General features: G+C 36.9%; 1 protein-coding gene across 2 annotated transcripts in view; it reads left to right on the forward strand.

Moving 5' to 3' along the window:
* The window catches only part of scaf (scarface), a 91,490-nt gene that overhangs the window by 24,462 nt on the left and 43,437 nt on the right, over window positions 1-23,591 (forward strand). Inside the window, exon 2 of one of the 2 annotated variants that reach the window (XM_064695627.1) lies at window positions 11,678-11,828. The exons of the other annotated variant lie outside the window; for it this stretch is intronic. The gene's annotated coding sequence lies outside the window, so the exon portion shown is untranslated. The remainder of the gene's footprint in view (window positions 1-11,677; window positions 11,829-23,591) is intronic. 2 annotated transcript variants of the gene reach the window in all.

The raw sequence follows: 23,591 nt of genomic DNA on the forward strand, positions 1-23,591 counted from the left end.
ATCGCATCAGCGCCAGCCTTTGAGTGCACGAAATGGTTAAAGATAAAAGCCGATTTTCGTATATAAATGAAAATGAAAAAAACATCTGCTGCTGCCAAACATTTGAAATTTCTTTCCAAAAACTCAGGCGGCGTCGCAACGACGAGGGCGACAGCCCCGAAACGGACCCCGAGAGATCGGGCCACGGAGCGGGGCGAGCCAGCAATGGGATGATGTGGAAGTTGAGGAAGCACCGAAGGGGCAAGCATTAACAAAATGTGTGGCATAAAATGCAGCATGCTGAAATTGTACACGCCTGATTTAGCGGCATGGCAACTGTTGTTTACACAGGCAACGAGATGAGGCACCAAAACTGGACCCGATGCCTAGATGACCCAGTAGGAAGAATAATGACGTGAAAAAGACACAGCCGTGGCAGCTAAACTAGGCCTGCATAATTTATTTTCTTCGATTATTATAAGTTAGTTATTCCTTCGTGATATTTCTTTTAACTACTGCCAAAATCACGCATTCTGCATGCATGATAAAGACTGGCACATTCTCATGACCTCTTCTTTTTTGCTGTTTAGAAGTTGTATTTGGCATACCCTGCATACAATCTCTATTCCTTTAACTACTGCCAAAAGCACACATGCTGCATGCATGAAAAAGGCAGGCACATTTTCATAGTTTTTTCTTGCTGCCTTGAAGTTGCCTTTGGCATACTTTAGATATAACTAACTACTGCCAAGATATGTATGCTGAAAGCATGAAAAAGGCAGGGACATTTTCATGACGTACTTCTTTTGCTGCCCTGTTAGCCCAAAAAGGGTCCCACAGGGTATACACACGCGCACACACACTCCTTGGCTCTCAAATTTGTTATTGGTGTCTGGCGACGTAGGGCAATTTGATTTTGCGCTGTCTTTCGGTTCCTCCACTTAGTTTGAGTTGCAGCGTATGCCACAACGCAGCCGGAGTCCTGTTTCAGGGTCCTTGTCTGACTGTCTAACTGTCAGCCAGTTTCTAATTGTTTGCTTGTGGATCTTTTCGGCATCTTTTCCCTCATTTTGGCTCATTAAACACTGCCAAGTAGCTGGCAGCCCGTTAAGCATTTATTTACTCAAGACACTCGACCGGATTGAAACAAATATTTTCTTTTCGCCAGAGTTGCCGCACAAAAGCGCGCGTATTTCTATTTTTTTTAATTGAATTTCCACATCGATTTCATCGAGCCAGAGTTCTCGCACATCCTGTCAGACAGTTGGCAAACATGCGACACATTTCCGTGTAAATAAATGTAATGCGAGACAATCGAATGCGAACTAAACTGAAATCTTCGCATTCTTTGCCACAATACGTTTGTATTAATTACATAACATTTCTTTTTTTGCCAGCCGTGTGAAAGACGCAATAGCTGCCAGGGTTGTCACCCCACACAACACTGCGATATCTATGACAAATGCTGTCTGTCTATTGTTTGGCAGCGACTCGATGTCGCTTTTGTCTTTTCTTTGGACGCAACCTTCCCCTAACCTGATTGCCCAGCCCAATTTCATACAGTTTTTATGGCATTTGCGAGTGCGTGTGAAATTTGTCAACTCTTGCAGACAATACAAGCAATTTTTATTGTTTCACAGTTGAATGCCTCAGCTTGGCTTGATTTCAATGCTAAAAGACGGCAACATTTGCCAAAAATTAAGCCACTGCCCCATCTGACAGCTGTCATAAATTGCACTCGCCGTTTGAATAAACCCCAAATGGTTAAATTGGCATAAATTTATTGATTTGCTGCAGTTTTTATTGACTGCATCCATTGTAAATGGTTGTGAAATGTAAATATATATATATGTAATTAAAAGAGATATGAGAGATGAGAGAAAGTCGGTAATGGAGGTCAAAATCTGCAAACCTAAAGGCCTTACTTACTTACTGATCTGTATGTTAAAAGCAATTGTTTCGAAGATCCAGTAATATATATAATTAATTGTTTAATTAATTTGTGAAATAAGAACTTTAATGCGTTGATAAATATGAATTTTAGCACCTTATGCTCGCAAAAAAGGTAAAAAACTAGGTAAAAACGAGAAAGTTAGGATATATTTGGCACGCCAAAGATTTAATGCCCTTGTAGACATTTGCCTTTTTCAGATACATGAGAATAGTAAAGCTCGGAAATGCTCATCTGGCAGATCAAATGGGGTTATATACCCATAGGATGATCAGAAGAATACCTAGCCTACAAATACTAGTTATATAACTAATATGGTCGCATGGTGCATTAAGTTCTCATTAAGTAATATTTGGTGTACTTCAATAGAAGTATATACCAAAAATCGTATCGCAAAGCCCGTAACACTAAATGTATGCAATAATCTGTATTATTCTGCGGAACTTATATCCCATATTACCCGTTTTTTGTCTATAAAGCATCACTTTTTTTGAGAATTAACCATTTTGTTCTATTGAACCTACATCTATTGCTTGTCAACTGCTTAAATGCTAATCTTTGCTCGAAGATCAGTTCACATTTCAATCATCCAGTCCAGATAGCATTTCGCATTTTGCCAACATCATTTAGGGATATGCATTTGGCCAACCCTCATCTGGCTGCAGTTTGTTGAAAATTTGGCCATATGCTCGCTTATTTTTGCCAGTTCGGCGCCTTTGTTCCCTCTGTTGTGTTCAATTTTTGATGGATGGACTGTAAATAATTCGGCTGTGTGGCGAGAGCTAAATGAATTGTCTACCTGGCTGTAAGCAGAGCCAAGGGCTCTAGCTAGCTAATAATGGAAATTGTTGAAAATTATCATGACGCAGGTAAAATGAAAATTTCGCATTAGTCATTTACTTTAATTAAGCGCAGCTACTTTCATTTCCTTTTTAAATAATTGCGCCCTTCGAAACTGCGTTCCACTTTTCTAATTCTATTTCTGGGGGGTGCATAACAATTAGTTGGCTTTAATTGACTTACCCAGCGAACGCGTGTGTGTGCGTCGGGAATGTCCCATATGGTCACCCTGAAACGGCGATTAGTCATAATTTGTGACCAAATGAATAAGTCTGAGTAGCATTCGAATAATTTGTGTCGTACGTTGACATTAGTGTTGTTATTTTTTATGGTTTTATGGCCATGTTTCTTGATTATATTTAAAATGGAATATGACTTCTAATTGAATAAGGGTTGGCATTTTGTTACCCTTAAATGTGACACTCTAGATCAATTTTGGGGTAAGCATATTTCCTTTATGTCAAACAAATACCACGGAATTTCTTAAATGTATTCTAAGTTCTTTTAAAAGCTGTCATATTTTTATTTATAATAAAATTTAAAAAAAAATATTACAAAAATATTTAAATTTTGTATATGTATAAATATAAATAAATAAATGTATAAATGAATATATAAAAAGAAAATATAAATTTTAAAAATATAAATACAAATATTGAAAAAAATATATATAATTATTGAAAATAAAACTTTATATATTAAAAATATCTCCATATTCAAATAAAGATATGGATAAATTAAAAATACAAATATATTAAAAACTATATTTTAAAAAATTTATTGAAAGCAAAAATGCTTTGTGCGGTCTTAGTTTATTGTTAATCATTTTTAAATTTATTTATCTTTTAAATAAATACACTGTTAAAAAGGTTTTTTTTGTGCAAAATTCAATTTGGATAACATAAAAAAAACTAAGAAAATCCCAACTATATTTTCTTTTCTTATCCGTCAAAAATTATATAATTTTAAAAAAGGTTCAACTTTTGCAGGTTCAACTTTCGTATAATTTTGTTATTTGTCCATATTCAAAAATGTTTTTTTATTTTAGGTAGCCTAAACCCCAAAGGGCCAATTTTGACATAAATTAACTTTGAAGAAAATGAGCCGTAATAAACGTCCTCAACATTAATCAAAAATAAGAAAAATAAACAAAAGTAAATACAGACCAAGTGGTTGCTGCTCAGCTCGTTGCCCTTTGCCAAGAATGGCTTTTTATAAGTACAATTCTATGTACTTCAATGCGTCACACATTTCGACACAAATTATAAATATAGTATAATTATACATTTTAGCCCACACGGAGTTGCTTTTAAGATCAAACAAATGTTTTACACATTGCGTATACGCCTGGTTGGCCAGCAACTGTTGAGTCTGTCAGCTCCATTAAATATTTATGTATTTACGATCTCTTTTATTTTTTATGTTGAGCCAACCTGTTTACATTCATAAAAACCCAAAACTGCCGAAATCAAAGTATAAAATTACAGTCCTGCATAGTTTGTACTGCATAGCCAGGGGTAAAGAATGCAGAGAAAGAGGAAAAAAATAAAAATATAATCATAATAAGAGTGGGTAGCGTTCATTGATTGCCTTTTAAGGTGAAATATGAAACCGCAAGTCATGGCATGTCGAAGCGGGCCCAAAAAGGATGCGATGCAGGATGTGTATCTGCTGCAGTAGCAAGGACTGCGAACAGCTGGGTAAAAGTGCGCACATGTGAGAGTTTGCAGCCGCACGTAGTTAAGCATGAACAGGGAAAGGGACAGCTGAGAGAAGTGCTTGGAACAATACGGCCTCTAATTAATTTGAAATGGCGCGCAAAATTCAGCCGATGCTCCCCATTTTGGGTTTAATGTAGCTAATATTTCCGTTAGTTGCAAATCCTTTTGTGGCAGCCTGAACGGTGCCCAAATCCCGGCTGTATTTAATCCCTCAAACGTGTGCAACACGTGTGCCAGCAATGTGTTAAACTCGCATAATGAACTATGAAAACATGAAAGTAAAACGAGAACTTTGAGGGCGTTTTTACACAACACTCACACAGATACAGAGCAGCCCGGCTCAGTTTTGAAATACAATATCTAAGAACAATGCTCGGCATTCAAATATACTTATATGTAGTTTTCTTATCGCACGCACATAATCTATGGCAAAAGTAATCCGCAAGCAAAACATGTTGCTCCGGAACACGGAGCCTAAATAAGTAGATGCAAATCTAACAAAACAATGAGTTATTTTCGGTTTGCTGTATCTTAAAGATACATTTCTATAGCCGCAGCCCTGCCCTGGGGCAGGCAACAATGACAACGACGACGACGATGACGACGACGACGAGTTCGCTTGTTTATTTGGCTCATTTGAAATTCGTTGAACTGAAAACATTTGATTTTGTAGAGAATCGCAGATTTATCTGCGTCTCAGCGAGGCTGCTAAGCGGTTTTTTTGTGCACGTGTCTCGTAGTAGAGATGGGCAAAGATCGTGATGAGCACGAGCAAAAAATTAACCGATTGTTAGAGATATAAATTAACATGATATATACATTAATTTCCGATACATTTTCATTTATATATCTATATCTATATCTATATCTATATCTATATCTATATCTATATCTATATCTACATCTATATCTATATCTATATCTATATCTATATCTATATCTATATCTATATCTATATCTATATCTATATCTATATCTATATCTATATCTATATCTATATCTATATCTATATCTATATCTATATCTATATCTATATCTATATCTATATCTATATCTATATCTATATCTATATCTATATCTATATCTATATCTATATCTATATCTATATCTATATCTATATCTATATCTATATCTATATCTATATATGTATCTATATCTGCATCTGTATCTGTATCTGCATCTGTATCTATATCTATATGAACGTAGTTTTCGGACACGATTGCGTCGTGTCACGCACGACTCGCGCTCATCTTTGGCTTGTTGAGGCAACAATAAAAGAGTTTCCTCTTTGTAAGATTATTGTTGGATTTAGGTTTACAATTTTCATTTGGTTTTCATTGAAGACACCTCCAGCTGTACTTCAGCCCAGCAATTAGGCGTGTCTACGCTCGTACTTCATGGCCGGGCTCTTTACAAGATTATGTTCGATATTATGGCCGCAATTGAAAGGCGGCTTTTGTTTGCTCAGGGCTTTGGCTATAAATTTTGTTGGCTACACCGAAATTTTGCAGAATTTTGAATCAACAAAGAGAGAGGGGGATTTTTATACATATTGATGGGCCAGTTGGTGCGCTTGTTGACATTGTCTGCTCAAATCAAATGCCGAATTCCAACCCCCAACAGGACGGCAGCGTGAGGGGGAGCAACGCATATATATCCTTTTAATTCATGCTCGAACGAAACCCAAATGCAATTTGACCAAAAAAGATTTAGAGGACTTTATTATTGAGCAGCCAAAAACCCAAGGCAAATAAATTGCCGCAGGCCTGAGAGTTGAGAGGCGAGAGACATAGCCGCTACCCGCTGTGACCGGGGGCGGTATTCCATGCCAAACAACAATTTCGGGGATGTTTTCTTCGATGCGGCACACAAAACGAAACTAAGTTACATAAAAGCGAACTCTGAAAATCGATAAATATTGTGGCAAAAATGTCTATCAAAGCGAAATTCTTGGAATAATTTTTGTGAAAGACAAAAGTGTCTAATGAATTTATTTGGTTGACAATTGGTAGCACATACTCCTCCCTCCCCCCCGCTGGCATTTGAACAAGTTTGATCCTGTCTTACAGACTGCTTTTGAGTACATTTCGAATACTCACATTTCTGGGCACTTTTACATGCACGAACTGCAAAATGCGTTCGAGTGCAACGAAAAACAATTAAAACGAAATCAATTTTCAAGCGACGGCCATGAAAAAAAAACGAGCAGGAAATGCCATAGAAACGGGCACACACTCACAGATACACACTCGCAGATACAGATACAAATACACCCATATATTTCAAGTACTTGATGCCGTTAAGTTATCAGCGCCCAAGCGGCAACCATAAATGCGGTAGGAGCCTGGGAGGGGATCGTTGTCCCACGTTAAGGTTGAACATGAAATGTCCATAAGCGAAGCATAAGACACTTGTGTGTGCGTGTGTGTTCGAGCTCTGAGATTTGGCCTTGGCTGGGCATACCCTAGCAAAAGGGTATTTACATTTTGTCACCAACTATGCCAGGCATGGATTTTTTAAGGAAATAAGACTACGAATTTGAACCAACAGCCAGCTCGTCCTATAAGTTTCTTAGGCTTGAAGCTATTTATATATATATATATATATTTTTTTTTAAATCTTCAAGCACTATAATAAATAACCAGCTAGATGTAGTATATGTATCATAATGCTGCTTATCCAATTTATGTTGTAGTATCTGCTTAACAGAAGAAGTCCCAGCTAAACTCAGAAATAAAGCATTTTTATCTAATATATATTTTTATCATTATTAGACGAATATATCCTGTAACTGTTTAAGAAATTATCGTTCAAACAACGACATTCAAAAGACAAATTTTTGAATTTCTTCTTTCTGAAATTTTGTATTATTTTTCATTTTGCCCGATGCCCCGATGTTTCTTTAGTTACATAAAAAGCAGATTTTGGTTTCTAGCAATATATTAAAAACTAAATAAGTTGAAAGTGAATATTCTAAAGCTTTTAACTGTTTCATATAAGTTCAGATAATATGCAGAGAAACAAGTAAATAAATTTTGTGCAGGGAAGGGTATTAAAACTTCGGTTTTTCAGCTATATCCACTTGGGTTATCATTTAGTCAGCGAAGCGTTTGAAAACGCGCATAATTAATTGAGCGACTCTTTAGTAAAAGGAAAACGAGAAAAAAACTCAAGGAAATTCAACTCCGCCACGAACAATTGCACACAAATTCGAACAGTTGTTGTGCCTATTTGTGTGTGTGTGTGTGTGTGTGTGTGTGTGGGTTTCTGATAAGGCACAAGTTCAAGTGCATTCGGGGTCTGGCCTCAGTTCAAATCGCTTAACAAATTCCAACTAATAGAAATGCATTTTTAAATGAATTTAAAGCGCCGCAGAGTCAACGCAGCTGGGTACCAATTGCTTCCTCTTCTCTGCCAGCTCTCCAGTTTTTTCCAGTATTTCCATCTGAACTGAACTAATCCGCACAGCTTCGCATTTGTCACGTTTTATCATGCCAGGGGAGGGTTGACTGTCGACTCCCCGCATTGCCTTTTACATCAATGAATTTTGTTGAAGATATTGCATTAGACTTGCGCCTAACTATGTGGCAGTCGAGGGGTAGGCTGGGGGGGGGGGGGGCAGCGTTTCGTGGGAGTGTGTGAAAAATGTTATTATCTCCATATCATCCCCTTTGCATGCAAATCTTCTCAGTGCGCTGTTTTTCATCTAATGGAGCTATTGAAAGTGCTTCGTAATTGAAGTCGACAAAGAGAGTGCACAGTTGTAAATGTGAAGTTTAAAGGCCTTTAGTGCAATTTACATAAATCGTTAAAATAGACTTCTCATACTCTCATAAATCTCATTTGTTATCAAACAGTTTAAACTACTAAAATTGTGAGAGCAAATACAAAATTCTTTTACAGTCAAAAAAGTCATTTGACCCCATATAAATCTTGAAGGTTTCTATACTTAAATTTAATTTTACTGATAGAGCTGTGTCTGTCTGTATCTGGGAGCTTCTTAAATACCTTTAAATATGTATCCCAAATATACATAGATATAAGGAACGTATACCAAAAACTATTTTACCTACGCAGAGCAGAAAAAAGTACACCTAGTCGAGCTATAATACAATTTATTAATTTTATATCAAATTAAATAACATTTAGCTAATTTAAACTAAGACTTTAGGCTTTTAGATCACATACAAAGCATTTTTATGGCGTGACCCTAAAATTCCCAAAGGGTTCAAGCGGAATTTTGCTGTAAAAATGAAGACCTTATTCCAAAAACTATATTAACTACGCAAACCGAAGTAAATGCCAGCTCCTAGTCCAGCTATAAAACATTTTGTTAGTTTAATAAAAAGTTAAATAACGTTTGGCTAATTTAAGATCATGTATATAAAGCATTTTTAAGGGTGTAAGTTTAGAATTCCCAAGGGGTTGAGCGTACTTTTGCTGCATAAATATAGACTTTACCCCATCAACTATTTAGCCTAAGCAGGTCGGGTAAAAGGGCATCCCTTAGTCGAGCTAAATTACATTTAGTTGATTTTATAACAAATTAAATAACCTTTAGCTAATTAAAACATCGACTTTTCGCTTACAAAAAAAAGCATTTGCCATGGATTAAGCTTAGAATTCCCAAAGGGTTCAAGCGCACTTTGCTTAAAGGGTTAATTATATTGAAAAGTCATGCGGCAAGATCAATGTGGTGTTTATCTGGATTGATTGCGTGTACTTCATCTTTTCCCTGTTTTTCCATGTACTTTTTCTTGAGTCCTTTCCTTTTTCGCACTTTAAAATCTGTATAGCATATTAAATTGTTCGTCAGCATACACTTGAATAGCCAGCTCTATAGATGCTGCTGTCAAGTGCAATTAATATTGTAACCACATTTGATGATGACAGCTTTGCCAACTTGTTGCACACACACGCACACACTCAGGCACACACACGATGCCAACTACACGGGACCGCAAGGAATGAGCTCAATTTGAAATTCTTGACACATTTCAAATGTGCTAGAGCAAACGCATAAGCCAAGCCTACTGGCCAGACCAACCGCAACTGGCCAGCTGCAAAAGGGTCTCTTTTGCTGTCTCATATTGCCGCAATCCCAACACCAACTCGAAACAGACAGAATCCAAGCCCAATCATAATATGTGCATTGTTCCATGGTGGCAAATGAATTTGCAGCTCATATTGCGACGTCCTGTGGGAGAGGGGCAAGAGCAAAGCAAAACTCGATTTTTATTAGTGTCAATGCAGAAAACAGCAGACCCAAAGGAGCTATTCTATTGACTATGCACCATGTATCTATGTGTGTATAAAACGTATCTGTGTGTGTGTGTGTCTGTGTGTATCTTCATTTATTGCCCAGGCAACTGGATGCGGGCTGTGCTGCCAATCCCAGGATAGTTCACTGCCATTATTTTTCATACGTATTGATAAAAGCAAACACCACACAAATACATAGACACATACACACACATATTTATACTCACATGTGGTCCTTTATTGCATTATTATGATGTGTTCTTGTCTATCCACAGTCTGTGCCCTATCCCCCGTCCACCAAACATCAGCATTAAAATCAGCCAAGCGCGAATCATCATCTGAACCCATCAGCAGACTTTGGGCGGGGGCGGGGGGCAAATAAAGCAGCACTCTATATAAATTAGCGCTTTATTGAATTTTGCGGCTTGGTTGGGGCAGTTGGGGGAAAACTGAACAACTGTTGCTTTTAGTTAAATAAAATTCCAAACTAAACTTAAAATTCGATTAAATGCGCTGTCTGTAAAGTTGGTTAAATATTGCCGATGATTGCGTAAAGTTTCTCTGGCTTAAATCAAATGTCGGTTCAATAAAATTTCAGCATCAATTTGCAATTTTCAACAGTTGTCCGAGTAGAACGAAACGCGCTGCGCATAAACAAGGGTTGGCATTGTCATGCGTGCTTGACTCCTTAAATACCCTATAGTCGGGCACATAGGCTGAACTGTAAAACAAAGCTGTATACTGTATAACTTAAATAATTAGGTTAATTACCTCTTATAATTACTTGAATAGTTGGGAATTCTAAAAGGAATTAGCTAAGTAATTGAATTAAATTAAATACAAATGTTTTAAAAACCGAATTTTTACTGTACTAATTCCGTTTAATTACTTTAGAGCATAAAAAAAAGGAAGCTAATTAAAAATATTATAAAATATAGATAATTAAATCAACATACATTTTCAACTGCTTCAGCTTAAAGGAAAATTGTGCAAGTTTTTAACTTATTGCTCTTAAAATAAATTACTTAAAAAATGGTGCAACTATTTCTGTTTAATTAATGTAGAGCATTCACAATTTAATATAAATTAAAATGCTTATGGCAATATAAATTAGCTAACCATTTATTCTTAATAGAAAGTCGTGCAAGTTTTTAATTAATTGCTTTTTGAATAAATAGAAATAAACGGTTCACTTGAGTCGTTTTTCAATTAATCAAGTCATTGTTAAATTAGTTATAGTTCGTAGGTAATAATTATTTATTAAAAAAAGAAAATCTTCAATATATTCCAATAATAGAGTATTCATCTATTTGGTGTTCTCATAACAGAATTGCCCGCATTTTTTATGCCATGCACTTAACAATTTGCCACAGCGTCGCGACAAAGCCAAAGGAAATTTCGCATTTGTGATTTTCTTTTTTCTGTTTATGTTTTTTTTTTTTTCTACTACCCCCTTTTTTTATGTTGTATTTTTTTTATTATTTGGTGTAGCCCGTATAATAGGCCGTCGTCGCGTGCTAATGTGATTTGGCTATTAATTTTGCACAGGCTGCCGTCTAAGCCTTGGCAAATTGAATTGAGTTTCGCTTAACGTTGGGCTCACCAAGTCTGCGATGGTGTCTACCAAATGGCAGACAGGATGCGGCGGCTTTGGTTTCCTTTATCAGTGCCCAGCCCACCCCCCCCCCCCCCCCTCTCCTCCTTACTGGTAACCAGTCTTCACCTTGTCGCAGCTCTTAAATTGTGGACTGTAAAACTGATAAATTTAAAATCAATAGCTGGGCGGAGAGCATGGAGTGTGGTTTTTACATTTACGACACTCGAGTTCCGTCTGCTTGTCTTTGGGCCCGCCTTGGGTTAGGGGTATTCCCCAAACGCTGCCTTGCCAGACATTTCGGCTAATTTATTGTGTTATCTTTTCTAGCGCTCCGACTCTGCCGCTCCTCTGGGTGCACTCTTGTCGGTCCCACGAAAATAGCCGCCGACAAAAAGGCGATAAACGATAAACGAATATAAATTGCTTCGCTCGGAGCAGGCAAGTGGCCAACCAAATGGGATTCAGCTCGGATCTAAAGGTACTTTTATATCAATTAAATTTTTAAAGAGAATTTTCAATGCTATTTACGCTTTGTGCGACACATAAAAAATGATGCTGCAAAGTGAAGAACAATGCGAAAACAAGCTGTAGATTTGCAGTTCAGTGTATTCGACTGCAAAATACCCTGTCTGCAAGATATTCTTTTGATGCAGAGAGTATATTTTTGAAAAAAGAATAGAATCGTTTTAGCTAAATAATATGCTTTTATAATGGATTACTGCATCTGATATATTCATTTAGTTGTAAATAGTTTTTTATACTTGATAGTATAATCGTAGATATACAAATTAGGAATTCAGTCTGATTGCTTTTAGGTATGCCAAAAAGCACATACTAAATTTACTGGCTCTACTTAAATAGATCTCAGAATTAAGGGGCTTCTATTATGAAAGGATATCTTGGATATATGGGGCGAACACTTAATATCCTTCTAGACATTTGCCTTTTGCAAATATGTGAGAAAAGTGAAGCTCATAAATGCTGAGTCTGGTGAAAATATTTTGATATAGAAAAAGACAGACGGACGGACATGGCTATATCAAATCGGCTGTTGATGCTGATCTAGAATATATATACTTTGTAGGGCCGGAGATGTCTTCTATGCGTAACATATTCCCTGAAAAAATTATAATACTCTCTACAAGGTTATAAAAACAGAGTTGATTTAACTCGACTTTTTATACTTTTTGGTTATGCACAAACTCAACAGTATGATACTCTTTTGAGTCCATCTATAGGGTATACAAAAACTCTTTTGTTAGCAAAAAGAAACTCGCCCATTTTTCACATGACTCAACTGTTTAGCTGGCAAACATAATGCCAAATTGTAACAATTGAGTTGGGTTGTTGCCTTGGTGAAAATGCAGCTAAAATTGATTTTTAACTCTATTGTGCACTGGACCCGCAAACACAATGATAAATGGACGGGCAGGTGTATGTATTAAATGCTGTGGGTGTGCGTATCTGTGCGTATCTGTATCTGAGACTCTGTATCCGACCCCTGCTCCTGCTGTGCAACGAAATGTGGCATGTAGGCAGCGCATTTGCCAACGGGCGCAGCTGCAATCCGAGCCTAAAACCGAAACAGAAACTGAAACCTCAAAGGCATGCTTCGGTTTTGATATATTAATTGGAAGTTGTGGAGCTATCAGTTTGCTTGCTTCATAATCAAACAATTTGCCTTGATTATGACGCACATTCTGCAGTTGATTGGGACTCGGATTCGTCGTAAGGTGGGTGGTGGGTGTATATATGTATATATATATATAGATATGTATATCTGCCCCCTTGGGCACAGTTTGTGTTTGTTCAAGGCGCTGGCTGTTGACACTAACCCAAACCAAAGCAGCTGATAACGTGGCGCCGGCACGTGACCCACTAATGAGCATTTGTGTTGGCGCTTGTAGCTGGCGGGTTCCGGGGGTCATGCAAATAGCTAAGCCGCGCACTTTCCTGGAAACTCGCTGTGTGGCAGCAACTGGCTCATAAAAAAGTCATTTACTTGGCCCCGTCTTCCAGCTCGTTCAAGCCATAAACTATAATCATCAAAAATTGTGTAGAATTTCGAGAGCAGTTTCAAAGTCAGGTAGCAAAGTGTTGCCGGAAATTTTGGTTTTTCGGCATAATTAGATGCCGAGCCCAGACTGAAGATTTATGTCGGCCCTCGATACAACAATTGTGCGGCATTTGCCTTCAAGAGCCGCTTTGTGCGGTCGCCTGACGAACTATTTCCTTCTGCTTCTTCATCTCATTTTGTTCTTTCCGGAAATTGTAAAACTTGTTCTTAAAGTCGAAGAGCAAAAGGTTTCCAGATACCATGTTTATATCTTGAATATTTTTTTCAATTGCAACTTCGCAATTTGTGAACAGATTTATGTCGTTTTCACAGCTCAAGTGAATGCCTGGGAAAATTGTCGTTTCCTTGGCAACTTTTCTAATTAAAGTACGTAAATCAGTCGTCGACCGCGCCCTCTTCTGCTGCTGCCGCATCTTCAATTGGGGGTTGCTTTTCGGTTGGCTCTCTCTTAATTAACAGCCAATGTGACAATTGCTCTGCTTAGCGGACAATGAGCAATGAATTTCAATTAAAAAAAAGTAGACACTGCCTCAGCTGGAAAATATTGCAATTAAAATTTTCATATTCAAGCTCGAGCATAAAGCGAGGCAGTGGAAGTGCTGCCCAACCTAGATGGTCAATAACCCACCCACGCGAAAAACAATATTTTTTTTGCTTTATACAAAGCAAAAATAAATAATAAAAAATTCAGTAAAAGTAAGAGTAAACAGCTACGGAGAGAGTTTTGCTTAGCAAGTCGAACACGCGATACCCTCGTAGGTGAACGATAAAAATTTGTGAAAACAAAAATGTTTTCCAACAACATCTACATATTTTACATACATATATAGATACATATATAATTTAGTATAAAGCAATAGACTCAAACATTTTTAAACTAATAAATGATAAAAAAACTGCCTACAAAATCTTTCCTAGCGTCCATTAACGCCTTTAAAAGCGGATGGATAAGAACACCGAGTATCATAACATAAAAATAAGATTATTGGCAACACATTTTTCAGAGTAATATATTGTAGTAGGAACTAATAACTATAAGATTATATCGCTTTTCGCGATATTCACTGCAGTTGGATGAGAAATACGGGTCAAAGGTTAAATGAACGAAATGAAAGTTTAATTCTCGGCTCTAAGATTCTTACCACAAGATTAACATGAGCGGAAGCTGTTGATTTGGATTTATGGTTTCCTAATTCGATATATTTTAAAATAGAAGAGGAGCTCAAGATAGTACGAGCAGAATGACATTTTCCACAGGCAAAACTGGGTGAAAAAGTAATATCTAAAATATCACAAATACAACCTGAAACAAAGAAATAAGATCATATTTATATATGTCTATTGAGTCAATCTCATATTGAATGTTTAGTAAAATATTTATTTAATGGGATCAATTATACTTTTTCACTTAAATATGTTGCACATTTCTTGCCATAAACGTATTAACCTCTACCCTGGGGTAGTGTATGCGCAGAAAAAAAAAAGTAAAAGTAATGCAAACAATAGTCACCCTATTTTTTTTATACCACTCCTTCCTGCGTTTTGCCCTCCATTTACACGGTTGAGTGTGTCTACTCGAAATTGTACTTGAAATGCTCTGCAAAAAACAACACAAATATTAGTGCAAATATTTACAGACGGGGTGTGTTTGGGTGAGGGGGCATGCAGGGGCCACTCCCCCTTTCAGCCATGCCTTAATGATTTGTCAATAGTCGCATGTGCCAGTGGCATTTAGATTGCTTGAATTCTCATGTTTATGAATGTGTAAGCGTATTACCAAGTACTTACCCCACCATAGAAAGCCCCCCAAACCGAATCCTCAAAGTTTCTCGGACATTGCGTTCATATTTGATGAGTGTGCGTGCGTGTGTGTGTGTGTGTGTGTGCGCGCACATATTCCCCCTATTCGCACGTCTTATCGACATCTCTGGCAGCCATGTGGTGCACACTGCGACTGCGTCTTGCATCCATCCCCCCTCTCCGGGCTATAATATACCAAGTACTTTGGCCGCATATGGACAGCGCTCGGAAAGTGTGCCAAATGTATCGATATGAGACGTGTGTGTTCTTTGGCTCTTTGGCCTTTGTTTATTTATTTTCAAGGCACTCCTGCGGCGGCATACCGTACAGAAATCGTATGCAGCAAGCAGCAGATGCTCACTTAAAGGAGCCGGCCCCTAAAATGCATAACTACATGCAACAACAAGGAGTCCACGCATGAGTACAATTTACATTGTGTATGAACCAGCTGACATGCTGCTGCTGCTGCTGCTGCTGCAACTCATTTATGATCCTTTGATGTAGCTCAGTTATGCGTTGTCTTTTGCCATTTTGACAGCTGTCACGCAATTGTTGTACTTATTAGCTTAGCCTTTAAACATATTCTGACACATCCTTACAATGTATACTTTGGGCATCTGGGCTTAGCTCTCGATAAATGTATTTGCATTAAACCTTTTCTTTACATGTTCAAAAACTATTTTGCCTAATACCTGAGTTATTATTCTTGACTTTTGGCGAACAGTATCTGTTGCCATGAACCTCTCGTTTAACTCTTTTTCTAAAGAACTCATTCGGGTTCTAAATTATATTGGCGTTTTTGCAATCTAAATGTGGTCACATTATTCATAGTCAAAATTCATGTAAAAATATAGACAATATATAGGTCAAAATTTCCAACCCCCATAACTTGGTCAAATCTTAACCTAAGGTTTGGTTTTTTGTTAATGTTTTGACCTCTATTTTGGCATCCAAATTTTATTTTGGGTATATATAAAAATCAAATTTTTATTGAATTTTTCTTGTATTTATTTAATTTAATTCTTAAAAACTATTTGAAAGAATGTAATTTTATATTATTTTTTTCATCTTTTTAACTGATATTTTAGCCTTTTTTGTATGGCCTCTAGATCAATTTGGCATCTAAAATAAATCTGGCAACATATGAAATATAGCCGATTGTAGCGGTTTTTAGCAGTACTTTAGTAGTACTGCATACTTTCGTGCTGTCTACATAATACGTTAGTGTAGCTGTTCTGCTGCATACTTTTGGTCCGCGCATAAAAAAAGCAAAAATCCAAATTTTTTCACAAATTTTGGGATTTCCAAACAAAATCAAAAATCAAAAAACGTGGTATGCCAGTCGATGCCAGAGATCCGTACGAGTTCAAAAAGGTATAACTTTCAAAAATCGGACCATTTTTAGCCGGGAAAAAACGAAAAATCTTCAAAATTATAACGGCATTTTTTCGCGTTTTTCAAATCGCTGTATCCCGGCCAAATAAGCCCCGATTTTGGAAAGATTGGTGTCGTTCGACTCGTGGTCACAGCCATTTTCAGCCAACATCGTAATTTTTGCAAAAAACATAGTAGTTTTACTCAAATTGGGCCATTTCTTGGAATTCAGTTTTTTTGGTGTCAATCGATAGTCGGGATCCGTACGAGAAAAAAGTGGTATATCATTTCGAAATCGGACATATGGTACCCGAGATATTTCAATTTTAATTTTAATTTAATAAAACGCTACAAACGGCATTTTCTGGCTATTTCTCGGCCAAAAAATGCCAAAAAAAGGACAGATTGGGCACGAATGTTTTTTTTTGGAAATGGCCGATATCTCGGCTAAATACAGTCCAATTTCGGAGTGGTATACCTCTTTCTCTTTCTTTTGTTTCTCTTAAGAGAGCCAACATTTTTTTTTTTTTTTTTTTTCTATTTTTATTTACGATCTCTATCTTTTTTATCTTCGATAATAAGTAAAGTGTGGTGTGGATATTTTACATGTGGTTTTTGTGTGTATTGGGGCACTGGTATTTTAAACGTTCTCACCACTCTTTAGGCGGCCTAAAAGGCAGGTCGAGTGGATGGGTGCGTCGGGGATGCAAGTTGTTGTCGAGAAGGTTTTTTGCAAGGTGATTGCAGTGGTTGTCCAGTCGGTCTGCGTGCTTCATTCGCTTATTCGTTTCACTTCTTCGGTGACGGATGGGATTGTGGTCATTGTGTTTGACCACTGTTTTTGACGTAATAGGAGACCTTCTTAACCAGCCTGCGCAGAGTTTTTTATTTTGAAATCTTTGGATTTGCAGGATTTCAATGTTGGAATTTGAGGCCGTGCCCCACAGCTGAATCCCATATGTCCAGATTGGCTTCAGAATGATCTTGTACAAAAGAACTTTGTTTCTCAAGTTAAGCTGCGACCTGTACCCAAGTAGCCAGTTGACCACGTCAATCTCCTGTCTAGGGTTAAGCCAAGCTACTTTACTGTGTTTTCCGTTGGCAGCGTGGTGCCGTTTAGGATAAAAGGAGGGCAGGTTTTTCGTCTTGTGGCGAATGTTTATTGACCACAATATTCCATCTTTGGAGCCATGGTTCGAGGCTTGACAGCTGGGCTTGCAGGATGACGGAGGCTTCAGCATGATCCGTTGCCGAAGCTACAAATGCAGTGTCATCTGCATAGGTGGCGATGAGCAGATCATCTCTGTCGATAACAGGAAGGTCAGCGGTGTACAGGGTGTATAGGACTGGGCCCAACACACTTCCTTGCGGGATACCGGCATTGATTTGGTATATTTCGGATTCGGCCCATTCGCTTCTCACGTAGAACGTCCTCCTATGAATAAAACGGCGCTGGAAGTAGGAGCTTCAGCTTGTGCAGAAATCCTGGATGCCACACTCGGTCAAAGGCCTGTTTTATATCGAGAAAGGCGGCTGAACAGTATTTTTTAGTTTCAAAGGAGTTTATAATTGTTTGTATTATCCTGTGACACTGTTCTGGGGTTCCATGCTGGCTCCTAAACCCAAATTGATGATCAGGTATCAAGTTTCCGTCTTCCAGCAGTGGCTGACCAAAATAAGTTTAAAAAAATATAAGTGCTAAAAAATTTTAAAAATATGTGGAACCCACATATAATGTTTTGTTCCTAAAAAGCAAATGAAACAGAAATTCAAAATAAAGAATTGTCAGTTATTTTTGAAAAACGCTACCATATAAAAAAGTTATGGTATAAAATGAAACAGTATATAAAAAATGTAATAAATAGTATACATATAATACACAAATATATAAAACACATACAAATAACTAGATACCCTATAAATTATGACATCCACAGAAAATACCTGCGATATTTAATAAACTCATTCAACTGCCAATTTGCACAGCAATCAGGCAACAATTAATATTAATAATTGATGGCTATTGACACTGCGCTCCAATTAGCTGCCTTCGTGTTGGGGCAAACATACAAAAAAATATAAAAATAAAATGGTAACATTACATTGCGCAGCTCAATTGTTCTTGCAACATTGTAGCAACAACAATAATAAACGCACACAAAAGCGGTTGAAAACCAATTTCCGCTAAAAACTAAATAAGAAAAACTCACGTTTGGTTTAAAAACGTAAAAGAAAAAGTGGTCAAGTGGACGAAGATGAATGCGAGGTCAATTATGCTCGCAATTGGTAGCATCGCCGCACAGACATGTCCAAGTACAAGAAAAGGGCGAAGCACCAGCAACAAGCACATTAACATTTAGATTAACATTAACATTAGCAGGCGAGCGGCGAGCAGGCCCTCTGGCTGTACGCATTTAGGCAGAGATTAACAGTTGGTAGACCCCGGCTGGAAAAGAGCAATTAACACGCTGAGGTCAAGTCGTGCTGGCCAACGGGGCCCCATTACAATGGGGCAAGTGTACCATTGCGCTACAAAAAGTCAAAATATATACATATATAAGTATTATCATATTTCTTGTGATGTCATGTGGTTTTTGGTTTGGTGTTTTGGTTCCTGTTTCGCATGGGTCTCATCTTCTGCTCAGCGAGCTGCGCACTTGTTAAACTATTTGTCTGTCTGACACTGAGATTTGTCTCAGGCCGACAGCTCTTTTGTTCTTTTTTTTTGTCCAAATAAGCAATCGGAAGTATAACGCAACCAGAATGTTGATGAAGTTGAAGCCCACCGAGAAATATGTACTTACGTTTAAAGGGAACTATCTATTTTTGGCATTCTCAAGTGCCCTAGAAATCAACTTAACTTCGCTTTATTTTTGGTTTTTTTTTTTTACTGTGTGAGCAAAATAATTTGGTTTGCTCATCTGTTTGCATAAGTCGCAATGACACGAGCTGAATGTGGAAATAAACTAAAAGAAAGATTTCTCTTAATGTGCAAAGTGGTAGTAAAGAGCGAAGGTGAATAGAGTATTAATAGTCGAGCTATGGGCTTTAAGAATTATTATACTTTAAGCTGTTAGGAATAAACGGAATATAAATAGGGAATTTAGATTTAATATGTTTCAAGCTGTGAGGAACTTTTAATGCTTTTCGCTCAGGCTTTTTACAGTAGTGTTGAAAAGTGAAAAGTCATTTTAAAGAATTTACTTCCTTAAAGTTTTTATGTATAACAGGTATGATAGCTTAAAGCTTAGATATTTACTTGCAGAAAGCTTAAATGTGCTTAAAAGCTCAAAGCTAACTGTCTGAGTATAATTATAGTATTGGAAAAGAAAGCGTTCATGTACTTTCAATAATATTTTCTGCTCCATATTTGTCGTTAGTAAATATGAAAAGCATTTTATCTCATGTAAAGGTTCACTTACCCTAAACTGGTTAGATTACCTCTATAAAAAGCTTTAATCAACTTTCTTTTATGCTCTATATTTTTCTTTAGTAAGTATATAAAGCCTTTTACCTCCGGACGTGCAAGCTTCTTTTCTTCAATGTTTTCCCTAGTAAAGCTTTAATATACTTTCAAGAATATTGTCTGCTCCGCATTTTTAGTTAGTTTAGTAAATATAAAAAGCTGTTTGCTTAGTTACCTTTTTATAGGCTTCATTAGGATCTGCTCACACGCAAACTTCTCTGGACCATTTTCGGCTTGTATCATTTGAATATTCGGTAATATTTTGTTTAAACATTGACTAATTTGCTCTGGTTTTTTTTTTTGGTTACGCGCTAATCGTCGGCCGTTTGTCTAAATTAATTTTAGGACAGGTCACAAGCTGAGCTGAAGCCCAAAACTCATTTAAATGAATTCAATAAAAATATATGAAATAAAATATATGTTATATAAATACGCTGCAGATGAGATGATGTTGAAGTAAAAATAAGACAACACTTTCACCATAAATTAAGCGATCGGCGTATTTGTAGCTTGATTTAATAAATATTTATAGTTGATTATGGATATCGATATTCGCGGATTGATGGATAAGGTACACTGAAAATGCAATCAAAAAGAAGCCCGAATATGAATAAAAAAGTCTGGTATAACCAGCCCATGCCAAATCGAAATCCAGCCTCAGTCAACAATTTGCACCTTAACCTGTAGCTGCGAGCTGTTTACATTGTTGGCATTCCAGAGTTTTGATATTTGAATATGAAATTTTATGCCCGCCAGCCGCATTCATTAGCTAAACAAACTCTCGTATCCCAGCTCGTGCATGGGGGTTTCCTGTTGCCAGCAACAGCCTCATCAGATCTATACTTATTCATAATACTCACCGACTATTCAAACAACTCAATTTATAGCAATTTGCGCATCTTAAAGCTATTTCGGTGTGGAGCAAAAATTTAAACACTGTAATCGCTTTTAATTGTTTGTCCGACAAGAAATAAATACCATTGAAAAAAATTAAACAAAAATATACAATTAATAAGAATTATCCAATAAAGATTCTAAAATGACTTGAAGTTACCCTGTTTTCAGCCTGGTAAATTGTTTTATAAAAAACCCAAAAGAATAAATTAGATGAATATTATATTAAAGTTGGGAATAAGCCAAGCCCAGGAAAATTATGAATAATTGGACTAAACGCAAGAAATTTAAAGCTCGGAGTCGAATTTCAATAATTAAACATTTTTAAAAATTCAATATAATAAAATATTTCAAAAAAAGGAAGATGGGAAATAAAAAATTTTAATTTTTGACAGAAAGATTTGAATAAGTTTGGACATAAAGAAAAAGAAAAGTAAACAAATTAAAATATATTACTAACATTTTTTATAAGGCATGATGAAACAAGGAGAAAGCCAAAAATTGTCCAAAGACCATCGATTTATTTATGAGCTAGATATTCGAACTGGATTATTATACCCTAATTAACTGGCAACAGGGTATCTACGAAATGACAACAATGCCAGCAAGATCATTATCACTGAGATTATTTATACGACTTTGTATCATTAGATGGCCAAAACGTAATGTACTTAACTGCAAAAACAAAAAAAAAAGGAAGAAGTTGAGCAGAAGAAAAAAATAACGCCAAAGTCTTGCACTTAACATTGGCAAGCTGTTAATTGCTCGGCCTTTGGCTGCGAGACTTAAGAACGCAAAAGGTCAGCTTTATAAATAGTTATAATACAATTACCAATTATAAACAAATATTCGAAATAAACGCTTGATTAACGTCAAGTTCAACTTAAATAATTAGTTAACAATGCGTAACGTGCAAAAATGATTATTTATGGCTTTTGTCTTTGAGCCGGAATTGCAGCTGTGGGCGTTTGTGGCTTTTAGCCAAAAGCAAATGAGCAAATGATATTCGATATTTGCGATATGTAATTTGCGATTTGTGCAGATGAAACCCATTAATTTAGTAGCCAGATGTTAACGCATTTGCTTTAACACACGCTGCTGCTGCTGCTTCTGCTGCTGCTGCCCAGTTGTAATTGATGACAAGCGAAACGGTGCATGTTAATCGTTAATTTGGCGCCACTGAGCCACTGAGCCACTGAAACCACCGACAAACGTGCTGCGCATGTCCTTGCCAGTTGGCCAAGTTCGTTAAACCGCAACTGAAACGCAATTAAGTCATCAAATCAAATCGCCAGAAATCAAATCAAAGCCAACTAAAAATGCTACCATTAAAATGCGTGCGCAGTCTTCGTGGGCAGTCTGCAGCCGGAAATTATCAGAGAAAAATATAATATTTAAAATATAAAAAAAAAAGAAGCTAATTTCGCCTGTTGAAATCAACAACTATTTTGTAATATTTATTAGCTGCTGCTGCTGCTGCCCTCGCCCTGACGCACAATAAATACAAATGTAGTTAACTCTTGGTGAAGGGCCTTGCGCTGCACACACGGCGTATGCGCAATCTTGTAGAAATATTTTACTCGCCGCTGGCGATTCGTATTTAGGTCTTTTATCCATTTGCCTTAAAAAGGCCAATGCAAGCGGGTTTACTGAGCTACGGATTTAAAAAAAATTACCTGCTCAATCTCTGACCGAGGCAGCTACACAAAATATGTTGCAAATAATACGCATAATTAACAAATGATAGTCAGGACTGGAGCCCACTAAATGAATGGGGCGTTACCTGCCTGCCAGACAGACGTCAGGCAAATACCACAGCAAAATTGAAAACCTCAAACGAAAACAACAACAAAGTTCGAATGCATACCAAGGTATTGCCAAATGCAAGACTCTGAAATACCAGTACCCAGAAAAATAACAGCTGTATTGCAGTCAATAAATACAAGAGTCTTAAGACTATATTTAAATTATTTGTATTTTATTATAATATTAGCATATTCATATTCACACAAACTTAGTGTAAACTTAATATCCTAAATATCCCGTAAAAAATATTATACAGAGGCGTGTCTAAAATTGCCATCGATTTCACTAAGTAAAATCGAATCAATTCCGAACGTTTTCGTTTTGCTGCTCAATCGAATTGATTTCACTTTTTCGATTTTGCGTTTTGCCTGATTTTGAAACTTCGTTTCCGTACATTTTGAACGAGTTCTCAATTGTTAATCGGCCTAAAAGTTTTTGCAATATACCTATTGATATCATATGTATTGGTAACAACTAAAGATGTACAACCTGTCAGTATAATAGGTTTATTAAGGCAGATGACAGATGATACAGCTTACTTAAAGCAAGAGCTCAAGTGTTTCAACTGCTTTGAAAACTTGAAAAATGGTGGCGTGCGCATAGATTTCCTCTCAATCACATGTTTCCAATTGAAAATATGACTAAATAGATTTCACGACATCATAATGGGTCAAGTCATGGCCTAAGCGTGTCAGGTCAACAGCCTGAAAGCGGTCAAAAAATTAACCTAACCTAGCCTTGACGTTAACATTTAGTTTATGGTCCAACACTTTAATTTCAAAGTGACCTTCAAAAACATTAATGAATTTGGCTGGCACACGACT

Source organism: Drosophila montana, unplaced genomic scaffold, assembly GCF_035044405.1.
Source record: "Drosophila montana isolate Dmon_TW-CO22-7 unplaced genomic scaffold, ASM3504440v1 contig_3833_1, whole genome shotgun sequence".
Taxonomy (NCBI): domain Eukaryota; kingdom Metazoa; phylum Arthropoda; class Insecta; order Diptera; family Drosophilidae; genus Drosophila; species Drosophila montana.